General features: G+C 36.7%; 1 long non-coding RNA gene across 1 annotated transcript; it reads right to left on the bottom strand.

The window, feature by feature from the left end:
• Window positions 1–5,949: 5,949 nt before the first annotated feature.
• Window positions 5,950–24,938, bottom strand: LOC127876264 (uncharacterized). Its single transcript, XR_008047758.1, has 5 exons — window positions 24,870–24,938; window positions 14,804–14,942; window positions 11,065–11,175; window positions 7,630–7,779; window positions 5,950–7,165 (listed from the first exon to the last, which is right to left on the bottom strand). It is a non-coding gene; the product is annotated as an uncharacterized LOC127876264 (long non-coding RNA).
• Window positions 24,939–25,240: the final 302 nt, after the last annotated feature.

The following is a 25,240-nucleotide window of genomic DNA, read 5'->3' as shown; positions in this document are numbered from 1 at the left end:
GTAGTAGTAGTAGTAGTAGTAGTAGTAGTAGTAATAGTAGTAGTAGTAGTAGTAGTAGTAATAGTAGTTGTACAGTCCAACCTGCCCGAGCGACCGCCTGTGAATAGCGACCAGTTGTCAATAACGACCACATTAATTTCCCCCGGAACGATTTCACTATATTCTGTACCTGCGAATAACGCCCACCTGCCAACAACGACCAGCAACCGCAATTTTACATTCCCAAAGTCGAATTTGATAGCTAACAACGACCACGTCAATGACCAGCGACCACCATTTTACATTCCCAAAAGTCGAGTGACTAACAAAATCGTTTTAATTATCATAATATAACGTTTCATAACGAATAATTTAGATTTGACAAAACAGCATACACTAACTTATTAATACAAAGACAATATATTTTTTGAAGGATTTTCTATTAAACTTTGTACGTTGTCATCGGTTTGCAAAAAAATAATCTTGTATTCCTTGAAAGAGGCTTACAACGACCACTTCAATCATAACAATTTACGATTTCACAACTGTCAATAAAACAATGACCGCCATAATGCTGTGATAGTCACGTGATAAACATCTTACCAGTGCACTGGTCGGTCGCTATGGAGATATTGGCAAGTGACAGTTTACTCGATAGCTGTTTCGTTTGTTTATTTAACACACATTGCTAATTGGTAGCCACCTGCTTCTTTTATGCATTTGGCAGTTTGACGAAGGTGTAAGAAGTTGCCTTTTTTATTTTATTGGCTCGCGATTATTTATATACTAATTGCCGAAAATACCAAACGTTTGGGGCTTATATCAACTTATAAAGGAAATTTACGGTTTCTTTACAATTACGATGCAAATTGTACACATACAATTTAAATTCATTCCTTTCTTAAATTTCTCCGTGCTACGACGCGCATAGATGATAGATAAGTAAATTGTCAGTTAAAGTTAACCATTATGGCATCCAAGCGTTAGTTCGTTTGTTAGTTTATGTTTGGAAATTGAAATAATACATGTAAATATAAAACACAATTGTGATTTCAATCCTTTTTTACATTACACATGCTTTAGAATTCACACATTTAAACAATAGAGCACATACATCATACGGTACCTGTTAAAAGCCTACTAGCATATTTTGCAAAGTTTCAATCGACCCTGCGAATAAAGACCACCTGTGAACAAAGACCACAACGACCAAATCCCTCGAGTGGTCGTTATTGGCAGGTTGGACTGTAGTAGTAGTAGTAGTAGTAGTAGTAGTAGTAGTAGTAGTAGTAGTAGTAGTAGTAGTAGTAGAAGTAGTAGTAGTAGTAGTAGTAGTAGTAGTAGTAGTAGTAGTGGTAAAAGTAGTAGTAGTAGTGGCAGTAGTAGTAGAAGTGGTGGTGGTGGTGGTGGTGGTGCTAGTAGCAGAAGTAGTAGTAGTAGTAGTAGTAGTAGTAGTAGTGGTAGTAGTAGTAGAAGTAGTAGTAGTAGTAGTAGTAGTAGAAGTAGTAGTAGTAGTAGTAGTAGTAGTAGCAGTAGCAGTAGCAGAAGCAGTAGCAGCATTACAAGACCAATACTTAAGAATGATCAAATGGGAAAAGGTAACCTAGCACTGGCAGTAAATATGGGGCTCATTTACAGGTCAGATTTTGAATCTCTGCTGTAAAATGAGATTTTGAATGAATTAAAGGGAGGCAAATCTGTAATAAAAAGAACATGCATAAACCGTAGTTGTTTCCCTTGTTTAAACCATGCTAAATCCTTACAAGTTTGGAAAGAATTGGATGAAAAATTTGGACTTTATTGCATAAACACCATTTTCTCAATTCAAGGGGAGGTAATTCTGTACTTCATGGACCAATAATGCTCATTTTTTGTAGGGTTTGTGTCCTCATTGATATAAAGACACTGTGCAAATTTGGAAAGGATCGGACAAAAAATGTGGAAGATTTTTAAAAGTTTTCACAAAATAGGCAAAAACGAATAAACATGCAAAGTTCAACGAGCTCCTGCAGCCATGTTTTTTGACGAATCAAATTTCTTTGAACAACTTTTTCAGGGGAGCCTTCAAAGGTTATCCCTGTGAAATTTTTTGAAAATCTGATGAGCGGTTTTCTGACAAGAAGATTTTTTAAGGTTTTTACCATATATGGTCATGGCGGCCATCTTGGTTATGTGATCAAATTTTTTTTAACAATTCTTTTGTCCCATGACCTAGGGATGCTCCACATGAAATTTAGTTGAAATTGGCTCAATGGTTTAGTAGAAGATGTTTACAAATTGTTTACAGACAGACAGACAGACGGACGGCCGGACGCCGGACGGTGAGTGATCACACTAGCTCACCCCGAGCTATCGCTCAGGCGAGCTAAAAACATGTATTAAAAGCGCACAGATAACCCCAAAGTTTCAATTTAAAGAGTTGGTGCACGTTATAGATTTATACAACACTATCCTGCTAACTTAGGAAAAATATCTTACATAATTGTATATTATCGTAATAGCCGCCTTTTTTCATTCTAGAACAATAAACAAATTACGCATTTTGAAGCTTATAGTGCCTTATAGAAGACCTCAAAATGTTCAAATGTTTGAGACCCTCACACTTTTTTAAACGGGAATCTAATTGAAAATTGTGATACTTGTTGTACATGTTACATGAGATCATTAGAAGTTTATGTATGTGTTTGTTCTATCATCTACATACTTGTTGTACATGTTACATGAGATCATTAGAAGTTTATGTATGTGTTTGTTCTATCATCTACACGTTACATAGGGGCTAAAAATAAGTAAATGAGCCTTTGGTGAATAAGACAAAACCACGTAAAAAAAAGGCAAAACACTATATTTTTTTTATTTCAAGTGTCAACACTGAGGAATGTCTACCAAAATGGGGTCTTTTTTGGTTCAGTGCCTCAGCTAGGCCTAAAATTAGGGCGAAAGCTGAGGCCTAAAATTAGGGCGAAGCACCATGCAACTCCTAGGCCTCCTATGGCCTTTTTAGCTCACCTGATTGCTCAGGTGAGCTTTTGTGATTGGTCTTTGTCCTCGTCTGTCCGTCCGTCCGTTGTCCAGATTTTATTTGTAAACACTCTAGAGGCAACATTTCTTTTCCGATCTTCATGAAACTTGGTAAGAAGATTTATCCCAATGATACCTCGATCGAGTTCGAAACTAGGTCATGCTGGGGCAAAAACAAGGTCACTAGGTAAAAAAAAAAGAAAAACCTTGTAAACACTGTCGAAGTCACATTTCAAGCCCAATCTTCATTTAACTTTGTCAAAATGTTTGTCTTAATGATATGTTGGTTGAGTTCAAAAGTGGTTCCGGTCTATTGAAAAACATGGCCGCCAGTGGGCGGGGCAGTTTTCCTTATTTTGCTATAGAGAAACCTTGTAAACACTCAATAGGCTACATTGCTTGTCTGATCTTTATGCAACTTGAACAGAAGATTTGTCCCAATGATACCTCGATCAATTTCGAAACTGGGTAATGCTGGGTCAAAAACAAGGTCACTCGGTCAAAAAAAAAAGAAAAACCTTGTAAACACTGTAGAAGTCACATTTCATGCCCAATCTTCAAGTTACTTTGTCAAAATGTTTGTCTTGATGCTATGTTGGTTGAGTTCAAAAGTGGTTCAGGTCCGTTGAAAAACATGGCCCCAGTTGGCGGGGCAGTATTCCTTATTTGGCTATAGAGAAACCATGTAAACACTCTAGAGGCCACATTTCTAGGTCCAAATCATACAAAAACCTTGTAAACACATGTAGAATTAGCATTACTTGCAAATGTTTGCATTGCAAAAAACTAATGCAAATGGACAATACTCAAACAGAATTAATCATATGCTCACACACTGTAAAAGTAAACAGAAGAGAATATGCTCTAGAGTACTGAATTTTCAACTACCGGTAAGCAATGAACAAGGCCTTGTAAAACAATAGATGTGTTTGTCAGAAACACAATGCCCCCTAATGCGCCGCTTTTTTGTTGACCTTTGACCTTGAAGGATGACCTTTCCCATTCACCACTCAAAATGTGCAGCTCCATGATATACACATGCATGCCAAATATCAAGTTACTATGTTCAATAGTTCAAAATTTATTGCAAAACTTTACTGTATGGTTAAAGTTTTGGGACAGAATCACAGAGAGAAAGACAGGCCAAAAACTATATACCCCCAACAGGGCCGTACCCAGGAAATGTTGACTGGGGGGGCCCAAACGGGGAGTGTGCGGGAGGGGTTGCCCCTCCCAAATAGATTTTTTTATTAGGCACTGTTCAAGGTGAATTTGAATGCAAATAGTAACAAATATTGTGTTATAAATTTATGGATATATAACAAGTAAATCAGCATCTTTCTGAAGTCTAAAGCTTTAACCATTACAGGCCGTCCATAAAGTATGCCACGCTCCAGGTGGGGGAGGGTGAGTAAGAAAGTGACAGTTTGTGACATGGGGGAGGGGAGTCGGGCCATGTGTGATATCGCACATTTATTTTAAAAAATTGTATAATTTATTTATTATTTCTTAAGTAGAATTTAAAAATAATTTTCAAAAATTTGTGAAACACTTGAATAAGTTTTATGTGAAAATAAGACGAATTGCGTATCTCCTGATTCTGTTGTTCGAATGTTTAATAGGCAACTTGGCTGGGCCAGCTTATTCAATAGGCACAACCTCCACACAGATTTCAATGACGAAATAATTGGACTGTTCCATTTTTAGTTAGTAAAGGGTTGAAAGAAAATCTAAATTATAATTTCGTTTTTATTAGAGGTTAACTAGTGGATAAATATTCATACTGCTCATCGTAACAACCCTACAGTTATACAAGCCTGTAATGTGAAAGTTCTTTTACCCGTAAGTGAAATTTTAATACGGTTTAATAGTGAATTGAGTTTTAGGTTAAATTTAAATTAAGTATTAATCTTAAAAAAATGTTCGAAAGTGTGAGTTTGTGACGTACTTTAGGGAAGGGGGTCCAAGATTTTGTAACAGTTTGTGACATGCCGGCGTAAAAATGGTAAAAAAAGCGTGACATGCTTTATCAACGACCCCTTGGTGTGAAATTCACACACATGTTTAAAGCTTTAGATTTCAGAAATGTGTTACACTATATAAAGAAGTAAAAGCAACCATTGAAACTAAAAAACCTTTATTATGAAATGTAACAAAGTATGACTAGAGGAGGTTTGATTTCAAAGAGAAAATACTACTATGGTTATATGTCAGTAACTACAAGACAAGTTTTCACAGAAATGTTTTATAAGCTATGACTCTAGAGGAGGTTTGAATTCAAAAGAGAAAACACTATTATCGTTCAGACCTACGACCTTCTGTATCAGTTCCATCCATTCGCTGTTTCTCTTTCCTTGTCCAATCAAAAGACGTGTTACACCCACCATCAAAAGATGGGGCATTGATCACAATGGGATATTGACAGATCGGGGATGTGTGTACAAGGTGATAAGAAAACAATGCTTAGGGGCTTATCTCCACTGGCGAGTAAATTAGCGCTAATCCCCTTGTGTATCAGGGGCAATAAAACACATCTGCACATTTGTATTGCAGGAAAGTGTACTGTGGGCCCTATTATGTGAGAAAATTTGCAGTAGGCGCATCATTAAAAAAAATATATACTCTATGTATTGGATCTCCAGAGGGAGGAAATTATTAAAACTTCATACATTTACTCTTTTATTAAATATTTCGGCCAAAGGCCTTCTTCAGTAAACGATTATTAAGACAACTTTACATAGCGTTTTCTTCTTGATTTACTTCCGTTATGATCGACAGAAGAAAACGCTATGTAAAGTTGTCTTAATAATCGTTTACTGAAGAAGGCCTTTGGCCGAAATATTTAATAAAAGAGTAAATGTATGAAGTTTTAAAAAAAATATAACTCGACAGCCAGCTGGGGGGGCCCGGGCCCCTGGGCCCAGTGCCTGGGTATGGGCCTGCCCAATCTATCAATCCGGGGGCATAAAAAGGTGAGCGAACTAGGGCCATCTTGGCCCTCTTGTTTTATCTGATCACATTTTGCAGCAAATTGATCAATAGTTCCTAGAAGTTATTAAATTTGAGTTCAACTAGTTTAATTAATGATATAAACAGTTTTTTAAATGATAATACATGCAGTAAGAAATATATAAAGCATGAAATATTAAAAAAAAGATGTTTTGTGAAACACTATGTCCCCCCCCCCCCCATATATTTGATCTTTGACCTGGAAGGATGACTTTGACCTTGACCTTTCATCACTCAAAATGTGCAGCTCAATAAGATACACATGTATGCCAAATATCAAGTTGCTATCTTCAATATTGCAAAAGTCATGGCAAATGTTTAAGTTTGATGCAAAAAACAACAACAAACAAACAGACAGGGCAAAAATAGTATAGCCTGGGGTACATACAAAGTCACATGAAAGTACAAAATGTGCGCTTAAGTGCCCAGTTGACAAAAGAGCAGATTGACTTCTAAAAGTTCATTTTGAGCACTGCTGGTTCAATCAGATAGCATACACATATTTTTTTAACTATGTTAAAAAATGTTTACACAAAGTCTACATTTATCAACTGGTAGTTAAAGAAATGTATATTACATATTCAAGCATTGAAAAAATGCATTTTAATATAGAATTGATTAGCTGCACTTTTGTGTATGAATAAGTATGAAATTATTAAATTATTTAAGAAATCTATAATAATAAAAAAAGTTGAACACCTTTATTCAGGCATTCATTATTATAAATTGATTCCTTCAAAATTTAGTTATGAAGGCATTAACTTAAAAAGTTGTAATAATCATTCTACCCAAACAGACTTGACTTTTGTAGTGCATGATACAACTGAACATTTTACCGAGAGAACAAACAGTTCTACAATGAGTCCACGACATAAAAGCAACATCTGCATGGCAGAGCCCCAAAATGGGCTGTCGGGGGTTACACAACAACATAAATGTTATGTTAAAATACGAAAAATCAAAGAACACTGTCTGATATACTTTCATCAGTCTGTTTGGATAAACAAAGTTGCTTGAAGTTGCTGAATTTTTCTGAGTCTTCCTATCACAGTTGGGCGCACATATTCTGCTGCCTCGTGCTATAGATGTCCTGTTTTGCCAGCACTCAGGGCTGATGGAACAGTCTCACCTTTGCCAAAGTTTGGGGATGGGCACGCTAAAATTACAAAACTTATATACTTCATCTGGTCAAATCAGTACTTCATAGTTGCAGCAAGATTCACATTAGCCTTGTGCTTTGATTGTAGCAGTTTCTGTTGTAAATAAATGAGAGGATTTTTAGAGAGCTGATGTAATATCAAATTTGGAAAGACAACATTTAAAAAATTGAAAGAAATTGAAAGTTCGTCAGAAAGTGCAGTTATCACACTATTGCAATCATTGCAATTTTGAAGATTTTAATTGTGAGATTTTGTTTAAAGTGTTGTATTTTGTCCATTTTTGCATGATAAATAACTTCAACTGCTGTCACAATTATACAATGCAATTCATTCATTACCGGTATTTTCTTACCAACAGTCCTAGTTATGGAAAAGAGACCCATCCTTACAATTACAAACTGTTAAAGATAGATTAGCCATTTAAGAATAACACTCATCATCATCTATGACCAATATTCACTTTATTTTAGATCCACCTTCAACCAAGGACCTAAACTTTGACATCCCGGCATTTATGGTCTCCTTGGAAGTCATTACTCTCTCCTCCCAGTCCTTCTCAAACAAAACCCTTCCTTCATAGAGCTCTTCATGTTTGGCTCCGTATATATGCCTGAAATATATGTGTATATTAGTACATATGCTATGTGTATCTTAGTCAATGCACAAGAAATATACGTGTATCTCAGTACATATGCATGAAATACATCAGTTCATGTGCCAAAATTTATATATACATACTTGATTGGCTCATGGAGGGTATCATATCTGCGTACAAATAGGTCTGTACACACTTTTTTATGCCCTTTGAAGAAGTAGGGGTATATTGTATTGTTTGATGTCAGTCGGTCTGTCTGTTGGTAGACCAGTCTGTCTGTCGGTAGACCAATTTGTTTTCCGATCCATAACTCGTTAACAAATTGACAGATTAGCGTGATACTTTACATTTGCATTGGCGTTGGACAGTAGATGACCCCTATTGAAATTGGGTCACTAGGTCATAGATCAAGGTCACTATCACACTAAGTGTGAAAATCGTTTCCGATTGATAACTCATCAACAAATTGACCGATTGGCTTGATACTTCACTTGTGAATTGGCCTTCAACAGTAGATTACCCCTATTAAAATTGGGGTCATTAGGTCAAATGTCACTGTTACACATTAAGAAAAAAAAATCAGATCAATACATTGTCTGCCGGTTGACCAGTTCATTATCCGATCCATAACTCGTCAACAAATCGGCTGATTGGCTTGATACTTCACATGTGCATTGGCCTTGGACAGTAGATGACCTCTATTGAAATTGGGGTCACTAGGTCAAAGGTCAGGGTCACTATCACACTAACTGTGAAAATTGTTACCAATCAATAACTCGTAAACGAATCGACGGATTGGCTAATGATACTTCACATGTGCATTTGCAGTAGATAGCCCCTATTAATATTGGGGCCAATAGGTTAAAGGTCAAGGTCACAATCACACAAAGTGTGAAAATTGTTTCCAATCAATAACTAATAAAACGAATTGACCAATTGGCTTGATACTTCACATGTGCACTGGCCTTGGACAGTAGATTACCCCTATTGAAATTGGGGTCACAAGGTCAAATGTCACTGTTACACATTAAGAATTAAATTGTTTCGGATCAATAACTCATCAACTGATTCACCGATTGGCTTGATACTTCCCATGTGCATTGGCCTTGGACAGTAGATGACAACTATTGATTTTGGGGTCAAAGGTCAAGGTCACTGTTTCACACAAAGAGTGACACTGTTTCTGATCAATAACTCATAAAAGTACAAGCACTTGAAACAGTTCACACCACTTTTTGGAAAAAATTCCTTAAGCTAAATAAAAACACAAATAATTGTATTGTATTGGGAGAATGTGGTAGACATCCATTGTGTGTAAATTATTTAACTAACTGCATTAGTTATTGGTGTAACCTTCTACAAATGCCCACGCATCGTTATCCGAGAAATTGTTATTTATTGTTAAAATCACTAGATGACGCTGGGCGAATCTACTGGGCATCGAAAATAAGAAATTTATCGTTTACATACGGATTTGGTTATGCTTGGATAAGTCAAGATGTTGGTGTTAAAAACATATTTATATCATCATTTAAACAAGCGTTGTTGATTGCTGCACGCAAAAATGGCATGACGATGTTTCAAACTCCAGTCGTTGTCACCATTATAAGCATTACAAAAGCCTACTTAACACAAAAAATACTTATCAATTGACTTCCCACCTAAATATAAGATTGCTCTTTCGAAATTCCGAGCCTCAAACCACAGATTACAAATCAAACTGGGGAGACACACTAATATACAAAAAGAGAACAGAATATGTACTATACTTGTTCTATAAACGAAGTTCAGTATCTAGATTGCGAATACCATGCTTTCTTCAAGTGTAACAAATACAACGATATACGATTAAATAATCTTTATAGCTGGTATTCTTCAGGCGATTCACTGCTAGATTTTTATACCTTAATGAGCTCTAATGATGAAGCTGTTTTAAAAAAGTTATGTATGTATGTATATCACCTACTGAAAAATATCAATAACTAATCAAATACTTTCAATATATTTACACCGTATCTATTCTGTTTGTGTTGTTGTTGTTGTTGTTTTGTTTTTTATATGTGTGTGCTTGAATTTAGAAATTGTCTTGCCACAACAATGTTAACATCTAAAAATATGAATAACTTAACCACGTGCTTTATACAATTACACAATCCATATATATATTTATAAACATGTTTCAGACGCAACTCTGTTAAGATTTAATAGCCAATTATAATGTATCACAATGTATTTTGGGCCAGAGGCCTTTGTTTACAAAATAAAATTGACTTGACTTAAAAAAACAAAAACAAAACTATTTCACACCGATTGACTTAATACTTCCCATGCGCATTGGCCTTGAACAGTAGATGACCCCTATTGAAATTGGGGTCACAAGATCAAAGGTCAAGGTCACTGTCACAATAGGTGTGAAAATAGTTTTCGATCAATAACTTATCAAAGAGTTGACTGATTGGCTTGATACTTCACATGCGCATTTGCCTTTGACAGTAAATGACCCCTATTGAAATTGGGGTCACTAGTTCAAAGCCCTGTTTGTGGGGGGGGGGGCATAATTATGTCTCTGACCGCTGAACACTTGTTAATACATGTATGAATGAATATGAGTTGGTCCAAGGAAATACTCATCAGGACTTGAACCAGAATGGACCAATCTAGCTTTAACAGATACCCTTCAAAAGCTTTTGTTGATGCTGCATTCCCACTATCACAATAAAGTCATAATTCAGACTAAATAGCAATTATATGTTCAGATAAAATAAGGTCTATCAATGACGTCAATATTGTTAATCATAGAAGATTTATATATACAAAATGTAAAACAAAGTCTACAATAAACAAGAAACATTGCAATATATTGCTAGTTTTTATCTTCATACCAGACAGTTTTGTTTCGTACAAAAGGTACTTTTCTTTTCAATTTCATATTCCAATCAAGCAATCCCTTTCGATTTTTAAGCGTCTATTGCGATCTCAAAAATAAATGCAGCTGATAGTCTGCCAGGTTGTATGTACATTGTCATTCGAGTCCTGTCAAGGATGGCATCATGAATACCATGAAAGATTTTCAGTCAGAATCATATTGTATAGTAACGGAGCGCATTGATTTTTTTAAAGATTCATGAAAGAGTTCAATCCTATATACCTGTTCAGTGGAACACTAAAAGGATACAACAAATTGCCAAACATGCACATCAAACTTTTATCCTCATCAGTTTAAACTGGCAGGGAACATAAGTTGGAAAACAAAAGCATTATTTCTTCCTGAATATCCCAAACAGACAAAGGGTAACTCACTTAAGCTCTGGTTTCTCTGTGAGTAGATCGTTAATGTGTGACTGGTACTTCTAGTGTGCTTCCTGTACCTTGAAGTGAAGCTCTCATACACCAGCAGACACATTTTCTGTACTACAAAATAGCAACAATGAAAAATATGTAAAGCACCACGACAAAGGAAAGATGCTTTTCTGTTAACAAAACAGCAACATATGTATAGCCCAATAGCAGAGTTGCCTAGTGGACTCTCCCATCCTTCTAAATTTGATCAATTCATTTCCGAAGTTAGGGATGTCTAGTATATTTATTTCTATATTTAGAATATTTCTTACAAAAATTCCTTTAAGCAAAGAGCGCAGACCCTGATGAGACGCCGCATGATGCGGCATCTCATCTGGGTCTATGCTGTTTGCCAAGGCCTTTTTTCTAGACGCTAGGCATAAATGGGTTAACAGAGTTGCAGATGCACTCTCTGAAACAAACATCAGCAGATGTATATTGAGGAAAGATCAAACCGCAGCAGGCACATCTTCTGTGAACAAGAGGATTATGGGCTCTATGACGCTCACATTAGAAACAAAGGAACTAAACTATTCTGATTTGAAATTTGACTTCTAGATGTTTACAAGCTTTATCTTCAATTTGACAAAGTGACCAAGATTTTTTATCTCAAATTACCCAGTTCCTAACTCAGCCGCTATTTCATTGGTACAAATATTTAGACCAACTTTCATCAAGATGGGACTAAAATTTCACTTCAATAGTTTTAATAGATTATCAAGCTTTTACAATGGCCAATTATCAGGAATACTGCCCCACCACCTGGCAGCCATGTATTTAAGCAGACCACAACCATATTTGAACTCAGGCCGGATATCCTTGGAACAAATCTTCTGACCCATGATGCAAGTATTAAACATGCTTATGCTATACTAATTCTTAAACAACTGAAATTCACCATTTGTACAAGTTCCCAACTGGTTTTTTCACAATGTTGAAAAGTTTGTGACTCATTTTTTCACAAAGTGAGGGGGCCAGGGCCGCTTCACAAAATCAGGAAAAATAAAGCCCTGACCTTAGGTGACCCAGTTTCAGACTTGGTCAAGATATAAGGGAAACAAATCTTCTTACCAAGATTCATGATGAGCAGACAATAAATGTTCATTCTAGAGTGTTAACAAGGCAAATATTGAGGATGCTTGACAGACAACACATGACAGACAACAGGCTATCCATTGTGGACAAAAAGCAATCACAAAAGTTCATCATGAGCAATTAATGCTCTGGTGAGCTAATACAAAGTAAGTGCATGTGTATTCAGAGGAAAGTCTTCACTTTTGCAGACAACCATACATTTGAACATCCTTTTGAACTCACATGTGTGGTATTTTGAAGTATATCACTGAAAAATTCAAATTTATATGATAAACATGTATTATATAATTTGAATTTATTTCACAGTGCCCAGTTATGCTTTGCATCATTGTTGTTTCATAACATGATATATCTGTTGACTACAAACTGTGTACGTGAGTGTATACATGATATATCTGTTGACTACAAACTGTGTATGTGAGTGTATACATGATATATCTGTTGACTACAAACTGTGTATGTGAGTGTATACATGATATATCTGTTGACTACAAACTGTGTACGTGAGTGTATACATGATATATCTGTTGACTACAAACTGTGTACGTGAGTGTATACATGATATATCTTTTGACTACAAACTGTGCATGTGAGTGTATACATGATATATCTGTTGACTACAAACTGTGCACGTGAGTGTATACATGATATATCTGTTGACTACAAACTGTGTACGTGAGTGTATACATGATATATATGTTGACTACAAACTGTGTATGTGAGTGTATACATGATATATCTGTTGACTACAAACTGTGTACGTGAGTGTATACATGATATATCTGTTGACTACAAACTGTGTACGTGAGTGTATACATGATATATCTGTTGACTACAAACTGTGTATGTGAGTGTATACATGATATATCTGTTGACTACAAACTGTGTATGTGAGTGTATACATGATATATCTGTTGACTACAAACTGTGTATGTGAGTGTATACATGATATATCTGTTGACTACAAACTGTGTATGTGAGTGTATACATGATATATCTGTTGACTACAAACTGTGTATGTGAGTGTATACATGATATATCTGTTGACTACAAACTGTGTATGTGAGTGTATACATGATATATCTGTTGACTACAAACTGTGTACGTGAGTGTATACATGATATATCTGTTGACTACAAACTGTGTACGTGAGTGTAAACATGATATATCTGTTGACTACAAACTGTGTATGTGAGTGTATACATGATATATCTGTTGACTACAAACTGTGTACGTGAGTGTATACATGATATATCTGTTGACTACAAACTGTGTACGTGAGTGTATACATGATATATCTGTTGACTACAAACTGTGTATGTTAGTGTATACATGATATATCTGTTGACTACAAACTGTGTATGTGAGTGTATACATGATATATCTGTTGACTACAAACTGTGTACGTGAGTGTATACATGATATATCTGTTGACTACAAACTGTGTATGTGAGTGTATACATGATATATCTGTTGACTACAAACTGTGTACGTGATTGTATACATGATATATCTGTTGACTACAAACTGTGTTCGTGAGTGTATACATGATATATCTGTTGACTACAAACTGTGTACGTGATTGTATACATGATGCTGACCAGGTGCTGGGATGTCTCATTGTATTTTTTTTTCAAATCTGCCGCCTCATTTTTAGTTATATTATAGGGAACAAGCAAAACAGGATCAAGCATAATCACCCATGAACTTTATTAACATAGAATCAAAAAATGACATTGATATTGTCAATATTATGACCAAGTTTCTTCAAGATTCACTCACAAATGAAGTGGCAAACAAATTGACATCACATACTGCACCATGCTCCCCACATGACAACATAATCTAGACAGGTTGCATGATCCCAATAGCTCATATTAACCACTGTTCCTGCTCAGATGAGAAAACTAGGATTGTATATGTAAACTAAACAAATGTATATATATATATATATATACCCGGTATACAAATAAAGCTGACCAGTTATAATCCTTTCAGTCACAGAGCCGAATTGAAAATTCCTTACCTTTTACCTTGAATTGTCATGCTGAATAATATTCTGAAGTTATATTAAAATCTATCCAGGAATGTTAAGCTGTAGAGCGGATGCAAAATCTTGATAGACAAAAACCAGCACTCTTCCCAACCACCCAACCAAGGACAGTTGATGTGACTACTTTATGCCCTACTCTATGGTCATACAGTCATAAATGCACAACTCATATCATGAGCAAACACGCATGCAGATTTGTTTGTAATTTAGTGTGTTAGTTGAAAAGTGTAGAAGAACTCCTAGAAACAAGTCTGTTGTCTTGAGACAGATGGCAAAAGACATGTCCATGGTGATTCCAGTATCAACAGGCCCCTGTTCTGGACAGCACCTAAATATATCAGGTGCACAAACATCCTCATGAAGTGTGACGAAGATCTGAAAGGAAAGCTGTACTAAGGGTCTATAGACCGACAATAGCAGCAAAACAATTCAATACAACCCTCCACTTTTGAAGAGGGGTGGGGGGGGAGTCAGATTAATACATATTTTAGGACAAATTATTTTGAAATGGTGAAATAACAGATTCTGCCTTCAATATTGCATTCAATTTACCTTCTGGGGCAGGATTCATCTTCAAGTCCTTTACATCAAACAGCAGCATCCAATGGTGAAGTCAGATGCTCCATCTTAGAGTGTTGCAAGCATCATGGGTAAAAGTAAGACTCTTTACGCATTGGCAATTATTCAGCACCTGAAACACAGTCATCAATTAAGCAAATAGGCTAGGCAAGCACACATTACTTTGTTAATATTGTACTTCTATTATAGATTTTGGAAAACAAGCATTATTTTATGACCATACAAAACTGACCAAGACTATTTGTGCTAGGCTACTTTAAAGTCTCCAATGCACAAGTAAGTTATGTTCTGGACTTTAAGTTTGATTAAACAAGAGGGACAATGAGGGTGACCTAAGACCCCAAGGGACTAAATTTAAGTGAGCAGGAAGTGTAACAAGATTTAGCAAGAGACTTATTATATAGGATATTGACAAAGCACTTTGGGGACAAGTTTTTCAACAAACAAAAATTTAAAACAAGAAATGTGTTTGTGAAACACTATGTCACCATATATTTGACCTTTGACCTTGAAAGATGACCATGACCTTTTACCACTCAAAGTGTGCAGCTCTATTAGATACACATGCATGCCAAATATCAAGTTGCTATCTTTAATATTGCAAAAGTGTAAATTAAATGAGCGATTTTGACCCATATATTTGACCTTCGACCTTGAAGGATGACCTTGACCTTTCACCACTCAAAATGTGCAGCTCCATATGATACACATCTTCAATTTTGCAAAAGGTTATTGCAAAATGTAAAAGTTGGATCAAACAAACAAACATTATAAAGCAACAAACCAACAGACAGGGCAAAAACAATATGAAATAGCCTGAGGTCTTGAACGCCAAAATGACTTGGGTTTTAATAATACTGAAATAGTTTGGGATCTTGACCACCAAACTGGCTTGGATTTAAATTGTGCTGAAATAGCTTGGGGTCTTGGCCGCCAATCTGCCTTGGATTTTAATTATGCTGAAATAGCTTGGGGTATTGTCCGCCGACTGGCTTGGATTTTTATTATGCTGAAATAGCTTGGGGTCTTGACATCCTAAATTGCTTGGGTTTTAATAATGCTGAAATAGATTGGGATCTTGACCACCAAACTGGCTTGGATTTTAATTATGCTGAAATAGCTTGGGGTTTTCGACTGCCAATCTGGCTTGGATAATAATTATGAATTAGCTGCGGGTCTAGACCACCAATCTGGCTTTTAATTATGCCGAAATATCTCAGGATCTTGACCATGAGATGTTCAGTATTAATTTGAAGTCAATTGGTGAATAAATGAAGAAGTTATGTTAAAACAAAATTTTGGGTGGGCGTGGTCTATGTGGGCGGGGCGCCCTAGGGTTGGTCATGGGGCTATGCATAGTTGAGATTGATCGTATTGTCATAAGAGATGTTCAGTATCATTTTGAAGTAAATCGGTGTAGAAATGAAGAAGTTAATGTAAACAAGAGGGCCAAGATGGCCCTAGTTCGCTCACCTGAGTGGAGTCGGTTCATTCAATCTTTACCAAACATCAAACTCGACCTAGATATTGTCCAGACAAACATCCTGGTCAAGTTTCATCATTATTGAACCAAAACTCTGGCATATGGAGTGATTTTGTTTTTGTTAGATTTGACCTGGTGACCTATATTTTGAGTTGACCCCCCTTACCAAACATCAAACTTTGCTTACAAAAATTAATATTATGACCAAGATTCATAAAATCTGAAACAAAATTGTGACCTCTAGAGTGTTAACAAGGATTTTGTAGAATATAATGAAAATTTGGACAATCTAAAGGCAATAATTATGGCATTAATTATGTGATATATATAAAACCAATCTTTTCACCAAGTTTCATAATGATTGGGCAAAAAATGTGACTTCTAGAGTGTTCACAAGCTTTTTTTACTATATAAATATGAGAAAACTGCCCCCAGGCAGCCATGTTATTCAACTGACCGGAACCATTTTCTGACCAAATTTCATGAAAATTGGGCCAAAAATGTGACTTCTAGAGTGTTCACATGTTTTCACTATATACATATAGAGAAAAATGCCCGCCCACTGGCGGCCATGTTTTTTCACCGATCTGGACCATTTTCAAACTCGTCCGAGATATCAACAAGAGGGCCATGATGGCCCTGTATCGCTCCACTGCTGAAAAAAGGCTGAAACAAATATTCTCTGCATGTGCAAATACTTAAATATAGGCTCTATTTAAGCACATGTACAGTTTTGTGACCCCCTGGGCTTGGTCAAATTTTACCCCAGGGGCATTATTAAATTTGAGCAAACTTTGTAGAGGACTACTATATATCACTACATGTACATACAAAATATGGTAGCCCTAGGTCCTAGAGTTAAGGACAAGAATTTGACCCAAAGGGCATAATTTGAACAAACTTGGTAGAGGACTATAAGATGTTACTGCATATCAAATTTGGTAGCCATAGTCTGAATGGTTTTCGACAAGAAGATTTTAAAAGATTTCACAAAATAGGCGCTTTATAAGCATTTATTCAATTTTGTGACCCCCCCAGGGCAGGGTCAAAGTTGAACCCAAGAGGAATTATTTGAACAAATTTAGTATAGGTTTAATATTTGACAAAATAGGCCCCATATAAGCGTATGTTCAGTTTTTTCCCCCCCCCCCCCCCCCCCCCCCCCCCCCGGGCAGGGTCAAATTTGACCCAAGGGACATAATTTGAACAAACTTGGTCGAGAACTATTAGATGTCACTACATACCAAATTTGGTAGCCCTATGCCTTATGGTTAAGGACAGAAAGATTTTTAAAGTTTTCACAAAATAGGCACTATATAAGCATAATTTGACTCCTGGGGCATAATTTGAACAAACTAAGTGGAGGACTATACAATGTCAATACATACCAAATTGTGTAGCCCTAGGCTTAATGGTTATGGACAAGAATTTTTTTTAAGTTTTCACAAAATAAGCATAATATAAGCATATGTTCAATTTTGTGACCCCCGGGGCAGGTTCAAATTTGACCCCAGGGATAAAATTTGAACAAATTTGTTAGAGGACTATAAGATGTCACTACATACCAAATTTGATAGCCCTAGGCCTGATGGTTATGGACAGAAAGAGTTTTGAAGTTTTCACAAAATAGGCCTTATATAAGCATATGTTCAATTTGGTGATCCCCGGGACAGGGTCAAATTTGACCCCAGGGGCATTATTTGAACAAACTTGGTAGAGAACTATAAGATTTCACTACATACCAAATTTGGTAGCCCTAGACCCGATGGTTATGGACATAAAGATTTTAAAGTCTTCACAAAATAAGCCGTTTATAAGCATATATTCAATTTTGTGACCCCTGGAGCAGTTTCAAATTTGACCCCAGTGGCATAATTTGAACAAACTAAGAAGAGAACTATTACATGTCAACACATACCAAATTTGGTAGCCCTATGCAATACGGTTATGGACAGAAAGATTTTTAAAGTTTTGCCACAATAGGCCTTATATAAGCATATGTTCAATTTTGTGACCCTTGGGGCAGAGTCAAACTTGACCCCAGGGGCATAATTTGAACAATCTTGGTAGAGGACTATAAGATGTCACTACATACCAAATTTGGTAGCCCTAGGCCCAATGTTAATGGACATGAAGATTTTTTAAAGTTTTCAAAAAATAAGACCTTTATAAGCATATATTCAAATTTGTAACCCCCAGGGCAGTTTCAAATTTGACGCAAGGGACATAATTTGAACAAACTATGAAGAAAACTATTACATGTCACTACATACCAAATTTGGAAGCCCTATGCCATACAGTTATGGACAGAAAGATTTTTATATTTTTCACAAAATAAGCCTTATATAAGCATATGTTCAATTTTGTGACCCTCATGGCAGGGTCAAACTTGACCCCAGGTGCATAATTTGAAAAAACTTGGTAGAGGACTATAAGATGTCACTACATACCAAATTTGGTAGCCCTAGGTCCAATGGTTATGAACATAAAATCTGTAAAGTTTTCACAAAATAGACCCTATATAAGCATATGTTCAATTTTATGACCACCAGGGCAGGGTCAAATTTGACCCCAGGGGCATAATTTGCAAAAATTTGGTAGAGGACTTTTAGAAGTCTCTACATACCAAATTCGTTAGCCCTAAGCCCAATGGTTATGGATAAGAGAATTTTGAAAGTTTTCACAAAATAGGCCTTATATAAGCTTATGTTCAATTGTGTGACCACCGGGGCAGGGTCAAATTTGACCCCAGGGGCATAATTTGAAGAAATTTGGTAAAGGACTATAAAATGTCTCTACAATCCAAAATTTGATAGCCCTAAGCCCAATGGTTATTAACGAGAAGATTTTGAAAGTTTTCACAAAATAGGCCTAATATAAGCATATGCCCAATTTTGTGACCCCCGGGGCAGGGTCAAATTTGACCCCAGGGGCATAATTTGAAGAAATTTGGTAGAGGACTATTAGATGTCTCTACATACCAAATTTGATAGCCCTAGGCCCAATGGTTATGGACGAGAGAATTTTGAAAGTTTTCACAAAATAGGCCTAATATAAGCATATGTTCAATTTTGTGACCCCCGTGGCAGGGTCAAATTTGACCCCAGGGGCATAATTTGAAGAAATTTGGTAGAGGCCAACTAGATGTCTCTACATACTAAATTTGATAGCCCTAGGCCCAATGGTTATGGACGAAAAGATTTTTAAAGTTTTCCCACAATAGGGTTATATAAGCAAATTTTAATTTTTGTGACCCCCAGGGCAGGGTCAAATTTGACCCCAGGGGCATAATTTGAAGAAATTTGGTAGAGTACTATAAGATTTCTCTACATACCAAATTTGATAGCCCTAGGCCCAATGGTTATGGATGAGAGAATTTTGAAAGTTTTCACAAAATAGGCCTTTTATAAGCATATGTTCAATTTTGTGACCCCCAGGGCAGGGTCAAATTTGACCCCAGGGGCATAATTTGAAGAAATTTGGTAGAGGATAATTAGATGTCTCCACATACTAAATATGATAGCCCTAGGCCCAATGGTTATGGACGAAAAGATTTTTTAAAGTTGTCCCACAATAAGCCTCATGCAAATTTTCATTTTTGTGACCCCCGGGGCAGGGTCAAATTTGACCCCAGGGCCATAATTTGAACAAATTTGAAAGAGGTTCAGCCCAAGAACATTCCTGAGAAATTTAATCAGAATTGGACCATTAGTTGAGGAGAAGATGTTTTAAGGAAAAGTTAACGCACGCATGGACGCACGAACGCATGCACGCACGAAGGACACAGGACCATGACATAAGCCCCGCTGGCCTCTGGCCAATGGAGCTAATAAAACCAATGTTTTGACCAACTTTCATGATGATTGGGCAAAAATTGTGACTTCTAGAGTGTTTACAAGGTTTCTCTATATCCAAATAAGGAAAACTGCCCCCCCCCCCCCCCCCCGGCAGCCATGTTATTCAACTGACCGGAACCATTTTTGAACTCAACTCTCATATCAAGGAAACAAATGTTTAAACTTGACCAAATTTCATGAAAATTGGGCCAAAAATGTGACTCATGTTCACATGTTTTCACTATATACATTTAGATAAAAAATGCCCCGCCCTCTGGCGGCCATGTTTTTTTTCTGATCTGGACCATTTTCATACTCGTCCAAGATATCAATAAAACCAATATTTTGACCAACTTTCATGATGATTGGGCAAAAATTGTGACTTCTAGAGTGTTAACAAGTTTTCTCTATAGCCAAATAAGGAAAACTGTCCCGCCCACTGGCAGCCATGTTATTCAACTGACCGGAACCACTTTTGAACCCAATTAACATATCATTAAGACAAACATTTTGACAAAGTTACATGAAGATTGTGCGTGAAATATGACTTCTACAGTGTTTACAAGTTTTTCTTTTTTTTGACCTAGTGACCTAGTTTTTGACCCGGCACGACCCAGTTTCACTTGACCGAGATATCATTGGGACAAAGCTTCTGACCAAGTTTCATGAAGATCGGACAATAAATGTGGCCTCTAGAGTGTTTACGAACAAATGTGGATGACGGACGGACGACGGACAAAGACCTGTCAAAAAAGCTAAAAAATGGCACTTTAGAGGCCGACATGTATTCCAACTCTGCATTTTTTACCCAGGGGGCGCCCCAGGGTTGGTAATGGGGCCATGCATAGTTGAGATTGACCGTATTGTCATAAGAGATGTTCAGTATCAATTACAAGTAAATCGGTGTAGAAATGAAGAAGTTAATGTAAAATAACATTAAACAAGAGCACCGCATTACAGGTGCCTCAATCGACTGCAAAAGCTTGTCAGATTTTATTTTTATGTCCCCCACCACTATAGTGGGAGACATATTGTTTTTGCCCTGTCTGTTGGTCTGTCTGTTGGTTTGTTTGCGCCAACTTTAACATTTTGCAATAACTTTTGCAATATTGAAGATAGCAACTTCATATTTGGCATGCATGTGTATCTCATAGAGCTGCACATTTTGAGTGGTAAAAGGTCATGGTCAAGGTCATCCTTCAAGGTCAAAGGTAAAAAAAACTAAATCAAAGCAGCGCAGAAGAGGACATGTTTCTGAGAAACACATTTTTTGTTGTTGTTTTTTTTGTTTTTTTTAAGAGGTCACAGTGACCTTGACCTTTGACATAGTGACCCAAAATGGGTGTGGCATGTAGAACTCATCAAGGCGCTTCTACATATGAAGTTTCAAAGTTGTAGGTGGAAGCACTGTGATGTAAGAGGCAAAGTTAAAGTTTTATATTAGAGGTCACAGTTACCTTGACCTTTGACCTAGTGACCCAAAAATGGCATGCAGAAGTCATCAAGGTGCATGTACATATAAAGTTTCAAAAGTTGTAAGTAGAAGCACTATGATGTTAGAAGAAAAGTTAAAGTTTTATATTAGAGGTCACAGTGACCTCGACCTTTGACCTAGTGACCCAAAAATGGGTGTGGCGTGTAGAAGTCATCAAGGTGCATGTACATATGAAGTTTCAAAGTTGTAAGTGGAAGCACTATGATGTAAGAGGCAAAGTTAAAGTTTTATATTAGAGGTCACAGTGATCTTGACCTTTGACCTAGTGACCCAAAAATGGGTGTGGCGTGTAGAACTCATCAAGGTGCATGTACATATGAAGTTTCAAAGTTGTAGGTGGAAGCACTTTAATTTTAGAGCCAATGTAAAGGTTTTAGCATGACGCCCGGACGGCGGACGACGAGGAGGCTATGACAATAGCCTATGACAATTTCCGAAAACAGCCGAGCTAAAAATGAGTAAAAATCTCTGACTGGGCCACACCCCAACCCCCATAACTTTTGACCAATGGGTCAGATCAAAATTCCAAATAGTGCATGGTCGCACATATGCTCATAGCTACCATGTGAGTAAGTTTCAAGGTTCTAGTGCTTACAGTGTAGGAGGAGATAGTGGCCAGGACAAACAAACGGACGGATGGCGGAGATAACCACAATATCCCCACGCTTTTTAAAAAGCATTGGGATAATTAAGACTAATGTCCCTAGGCAGTATTGATGAATTGTTCAATATGAATAAGCCTTGGTCCAAAATAAGTTATATGTCAAGGTCAAAATTAAGGCTGGTGATCTGAATGTGCTGAGACTTTGATGAATGTATCAAGGCTTAAGTGCAAAAGTACGTTTATTATAAGGTGGAAATGACAGGACACAAGAGGCCAGTTGCCATATGCCTTCAGACCAGTGCCCCAGATAATTATTTTGAAAACCATTTTACCCATTGAATTTGAAAATAAGGTGATTTCATTTTTGAAATAGGGTGAATCGAGTTATAACAGAGGACAGCACGCTCGACTATTCGAGTGCTTGACAGTATAACGTAAGCCTTCATGGGGTTATTGTTGTCTGCTCTTGTTTATAGGTTGGGGTCATGTTGGTAAAGAAGTATGCAAAATATTAAAGCAATATGTCACGTAACATAGGAAATATTTGGGGTGCTACGAAAACTTTAACATTTGCAGGCTCATGCTAACGCTCACGCCGACGCCGGGGTGAGTATAGGAGTGCGTTTCACTAAGATGCGTACGCAAATAGTTTCCGTAAATATTTGCGTACGCAAATGTTGTTCTCAAAAACGCGTTTCACTAAACAGCGTAAATTAACGCTGTGCGTAAATTCTGGCGTACATTTACGTCACATATGTACTTCGCGTAAATCAGAAAAATTGGCGTAAATCCGGAAGTGTCATGGCTGCCGTTGCTGAAGCGTTCGCATTACGCGAGATTCGTCCTCGAATATTCCGAGCACGAATCGACACCTTAAGCTATCTGAGCGAAAAGCAAATCGTTGAGAGGTATCGTCTGTCGACGGAGGGTATTATTTACCTCGAGGAGTTAATTCGTGCCGATTGCGAGCCTATGAGTGACAGGAGTCACTCACTGAACGTCAGAACAAAGGTCGGTGTACGTTGTTTGTTTGTCTTTTCAAACATGAATACCATAATAATTATATATTATAATCCTTTTTGTGTAATTTAGTACCACATAACCGACACCTGTTTTCGTTGTTATTTCCCTTGAATACACGGACGCCATATTGTTGTGAACGAAAAGCTGATGTGGCATCTCCACAATTTAGTTTGGAATTTTATTCTTGTTTGTTTCTCTATCAAAAAAATATAAGTCTTAACATAATATACCGTAGAACATGCGCGAAATGCATTGATTCATCTGCTTCTTATGGTACGAGTTTATAGAACTTCAGTTGAATTTTTTTTAAGAGTAACTGATTTTGACGGTGACATTTGTGTGTGTGTGCTATTTATTAATATTATTTACAAACAAACTTGTGTTTGTGTAGTCCCATTTAATACTTATTTCTGAACAAACGTGGGTAAACTATTGTTCAGGAAATTTAATAAAGGTTATATATCACATTAGTCATTTTGAGAGAAAAATTTTATTAATATTTTTTATTGGATTGCATAGGTCTCTTTTTCAGCTCCTAGTTACACTACGCTACCTTGCCAAAGGAGATTTGTATAGCGAGGTTGGAGATCTGCATGGAGTCAGCAGGAGCTCTGTGTGCCGGTGTATTCAACAGGTGTGTCTTCACATTTTAGTGAAACGGCGTACGCAATAATTTACGTTCGGCGTAAATTATGTGCGTAAACCTAAAGTTGCGTAAATATACGCTATGTTAGTGAAACGCACTCTAGGATACTATATCTACTATATATATTTCATATATAATAGTCAAGCTAAAAATGCATACTGTAAAATTATTGCTGCGTTACTTCTGTTGAAGCTGCACACTTGTATTGATTCATTAAAACTGTAAACTATCATAATTAACTTAAATAAACTGATGTTTCATAATATCTTTAACCCTTGAAACTGTCCATAATATAAAATTTAAACTTAAACAAAATCGATGCTTTCTTGGTTCGAAAAAGTTTGCGATCAACCGATATTTTGTCGCAACAATCGCACACGTCTTTCAGCCACTCTTGGACATTTTTATTACGCAGCGTAATAGAAACTGAAAGTACAGACACTTTACAAATACATGCACATATTTCAAATTGGATTAAGTCAGATTGAAAATTATGTTTGTTGTCCTAAATAATTTGGTCATGCGCTTTATTGAACTATGAAATCTAGTCCGCAGAGCGTTTGAATATCTTTAACCATTTTCCTGCTATGTCATCCAGACGCTTGCTAAATGAAAGCGTCGCCGCTTTACAATAATTATTCCAAAGAAAAAATACCGAAAATGAGCAAAAGAATTTGATGGATGCTATTGTACCGTACGCATCAAATTTGATGAATTTGCGTAAAAGTCAAATTAGTTGCTTTTTCAATACGCATGATATTGTATTTCTTTGCATTTTTAAACATTTTAATAGGTTGAAAACGCAGATACGCAGCTTATCTGGGGCACTGTTCAGACTTCCTGGTATCAGTTTACACCCGGGGAATAAAAACACAAGCATCACTAAATGATATTTTCTATTGTAAAATCACGAGTCTGTTTGGTCATTACATCCCGTCTGTTATTAGATTACCTTGTGTCATAGGGGTCCTGGCCCTCTCATGAATTTGATGCAATATTGTCAGCAGCTTGTTTGCCACCTGAAAGTGTGACATTATGTTTCAATAGACTGATCCCGGAAAAGCACGAGTTTAGAAAAACCCACTTATCACCCCGGTACAAACAACGCTGGTCCATTATATCAACCAATGATAGCTTCCTTTAAATAATAACGGTTGATACGGTGTGTTATTTTGAAAGGATTATAAATGGGTCATGTTTATTTGTACCAGCAGATTAGTGGGTTTTTCCAAAAAGTTGCTTTTTCTGGGATACATATATATTGCAACAGTGAGTAACGGAATGTGCATTATCCAATGCAATAAGTTGATACATCTTGAGTTT

Source organism: Dreissena polymorpha, chromosome 4 (assembly GCF_020536995.1).
Source record: "Dreissena polymorpha isolate Duluth1 chromosome 4, UMN_Dpol_1.0, whole genome shotgun sequence".
Taxonomy (NCBI): domain Eukaryota; kingdom Metazoa; phylum Mollusca; class Bivalvia; order Myida; family Dreissenidae; genus Dreissena; species Dreissena polymorpha.
Note: the sequence above shows the minus strand (reverse complement) of the source record. Positions and strands in the feature narration are given on the sequence as shown.